The sequence below is a fragment of the Epargyreus clarus genome, unplaced genomic scaffold (assembly GCF_041222505.1).
Source record: "Epargyreus clarus isolate Ecla_fem2 unplaced genomic scaffold, WU_Ecla_fem_2.2 ptg000019l, whole genome shotgun sequence".
Lineage (NCBI taxonomy): Eukaryota > Metazoa > Arthropoda > Insecta > Lepidoptera > Hesperiidae > Epargyreus > Epargyreus clarus.
In genome coordinates, this window is record NW_027332227.1 from 171,658 (window position 1) to 175,657 (window position 4,000).

Genomic DNA, 4,000 nt, shown 5'->3' on the forward strand with positions numbered 1-4,000 from the left:
AATAAATTCAATTCTAGTACTATACGACGCTAACAATAGCTGCCAGTATAAAGTCGGCCTATGATTAAAAGCTTGTTGACCGAGATATTACACGGGCCGCGTTTGACGGAACGTCAAAGTAAATGATTTTTGTTTTGTTTTCATTACAATTCCCACGGTCTGAGGTCACCGCCTTATACGAAGATGTTTTATAATGGAGACATTACTCTCTTGTCGTATATCTAACAGTAAAGCGACGACTTTGAAAACATATTAAGGATAAGTACCCTATATTTTTTGTTTGGTAAGTGGCTACGGCTGCCCATGGACATGTTCAACCCCAGTAATCAACCCCAGCTAGGATTAGATATCCCTACCTGAATTAAACCAGAGACGCCGCTACCCCTGAGGACAAAGCTACAGCCTTCAAACCAGAACACAGCAGCGCTTGACACTACTGTTTATAGGCAGAAATAGACTCTTCCTCATTGAGTAATGGTACAAATTATTTATTTATTCCTGCCGAGTAAACTAATTTTCGTATCAAAATTAACAAAATCCGTAAATAATTAATAGGATTTCAGAGCAAGAAAATTAGTTTTTTTCTCTTAAATAAAAGCGAGAATACGCATGGTGTTAAAACTATTTCTAGAACATGGCGAACGTACTTGCATTGAGTCTAGGTTGACTCATGATGTAAAATTATTCCATAGACTTCACGAGATTAAACTTTCACTTATATTTTTATTTTATAGAAATTTTAATATTATAACACAACACCAACATGAATTCGTAAGAACTGTGCGTTTATTATAAAAATATTTGCTCCACAATATATTTTTAAATCTTTGGTGTAAAATACCTTGTATACTTATTGTTTCAATAACATCTTTCCCTGTAAAACAAGTACCTTAAAATCGCTCGTTAAAACTACAAATTATATATAACAGGTTTTGTGTTACAAAAATTGTGATCATGATTGGACAACAAAGGATGTAAACATTCAGTAATTCTCTACCTCTCATGATATTTAAGAAATGATTTTACGAAAAATGTTCCCGTCAACAAATATTAGTCAAAGTGAGCTTACTTAAGAAGTATTATACCTATTTAATAATAGGTGCTGGTAATCCCTCAATAATAGCTGTGTGAGGGCGTTGTGCTCGGCGCGGCGGGGCGTCGGCGATGTGGGACGAATGACACGGAGAACGTTTGAATGAATTTTAATGTATGCACATCTGCTCTCAATTTCGCTTTCATATTCTACGAAGATATGAAAAGAATTTTATGCTTCAGTAAAATTCACTGCACTAAAAAGATTTATTTATTAAGCCACTACAGCGTAGTAATATGTTTCAAATGATATTATTTTTGTGGTTGAAATTGAATTAGCACCGTAAAACATCATACATGGAGTACCCGTAAAATATTGTCTGTTCAAACACCTTCAGAAAAATAGCGACGTACTTAACGCTAAGCCCATTGTGGAAATCGTTTACAGTAAATCATTTAGAGAAAAGCCGCTGATCCGAGAGGCTGGACGATACCGCGAGATCCCGTAAGTTAGTGGGGGACTAATAGCCTGCTTTATCCCGCAATAACGATAAAACTGACTGTTCACCTCCGCGCGGTTAACCTTGCAGTTAATAAGTTTTAGTGTAGTCTTTGTTAAATATAGTTACATTGACACTATCCGTAAGTAATCAAGGAAAATAGACCCAGAAAGGTTTAACTGAGGAAGTACCATCGTCACTTCTATTTTAGGGTGAAGCGGTTTTTACGTATCGGTGGAATGATGTAGATGCCGACTGACTTATACACGAGGCAACAACCTCAGTCTTAAGAAGTGGTAATGTATCTGTCGACTTATATATCGAGCTTATGAGTTACAGTGATTACATACTATTAGGTGTACTACATGCTCGTTGGCAAATTAAATCTTGTAAAAAATGCATTAATACGCAAGAAATTAGAAAGCCAGTCCCTGCCCAAAATAATCAACAAATAATTCGCACGTGTTATTGTAGTATCTACTCGTATTTCATATCGAAAACGGGGTATGCCGCATTTGTCGTGGACAAACAAAATGTTGGTTACTAAGCAACCCTTTCTGAATAGCTTTGCTGAGAATAATGTAGTTGTCCATATACATTTAGTTGACAATATGAGTTTAAATCTGAAACGTGTAGTTTGCCATAGTCACTATAACGTAGCGTAATGATGTTATATATGTTTATAATGTAGCAGACGAGCATGCAGTCTATATGATGGTAAGTGGCTACTGTATCAACCCCAGGTAGGATTAAATATTTCTATCTGAGGTCGGCCACAGCTACGCCTCTGTCCCTGAGGACTAAACTGGAACGTCTCGGAAAAGTATATCTACTTGACCACACCCCTCAACCCAAAACACAATAGTGCTTAACACTGCTGTTATTATGCAGAAATGGGTATAACGATGGTGAGGCCAGGGTCGAACCACAAAGAGTTCTACTACCTTACAAAATCTTGTAATATTACATCTACGCCGCGTTTGTCACCAAACATTAAACCCTTCAGTTATGTATCGTAACATAAAATATCCATACAAATTTCCTGTAGATATGACCGCATTCAAACCTTTACTAAGCGAAGCGCTATGCATAAAGATTTATCGGGCGATGTCCCGCTGTTCGCGGATCGCATGCATAAAGACTTTTATCGACGGCCGATAGTCAGCTTCATCGTTTGATGTCACTCTAGTCTCCTGTCCACTAAACCTCTTATTACCCTAATTTTGTTATCTGAAAATATCTTTGTAAATAAATATATTTCAAGAAACTAAAAAACTCGCTTTATGATAAACTCAATTAAAAAGTAGAAAATAATTTTCAATGCAGGAATCAATTAAGGAACAGTAAATAGAATACCTAATTGTGAAAAAAGTGCGGGGTACTCCATTTATCAGTTTTCAAAAAGCGCCTCACACTTATTCCACAATTCAATTCCGTTACACAAGGTTCCGTTATATACATACATACATGCATACATACATACATACATACACTCACTCTACACTCACAGCCCCACACTAGGATTCTCCGTGTCACATACTCGTACAAAAATGAATATAATATAAATACCCAGATCGAGAACAGATATGTATCCAATTTCATCATTTAGATATCTATCTGGTCGGAGATCGAACTCGAACCTTTTACGCGTCAGACCGATATGGTGATCGCTCTACCATGCGGGTCGTCCGTAAATAAGTTTATTCTCTCTCCTCTCACTAAGAATGTCAATTTTGGCACATAGTTCGTCATGCTTACCGCGGTACAGGTTGATGAATAAATCTGACGTATTTTCAACACATTAAAGCAGAACTTTGCATGTACATATTAATTTTAAAAGCATGTGTAGTTATATTATATCCGAATCTGGTACACCAGATGACTTAAATACTACCAGGTAAACTTAAATACATACCAGGTAAGCCAAAGGATTGTCCCTGTAGTTCCGGGACCAGAATAGGGCCGCGGTATCCACTGCCTTTTTTTTTTTGTTAACGAGGGGGAAACCTTTAAAAAGGTACCCGACGACGTGGGAGCGACGCCGGGTTATGTGGGACTTTTAGCGCACTAAAATCCCCCCGGTAGCCGTCCTCAGCGCTTGGCGGAGAACTCCGGGATCTACGGTATCCACTGCCTGTCGTTAGATTAAAAGGGGGCTTCTGGGGTTGCGGACGGCAATACTGGGAGCTCAAACCCTCTGGTCAGCGATCCCGGGAAGGACGGCGATATATGTGTTCACATACCGTCATGCACGCCAGACGGTGTGGCGAGCGCCAACTCACCTGGGCGCAGCCCGACGGGGTACCGCGCTAAGAGGACTCCAGTTGCGTTCCGTTGGAGATCCCGGAGTCCTCTACGCAGCTCTGAGGAAGGCCACCGGGGAGGTTTTAGTGCGGTAAGAATCCCACATAACCCTGTGTCGCTCCTACGGCACCGGGTTACCTTTAGAAGTTTTCCCCCTCGTTAAC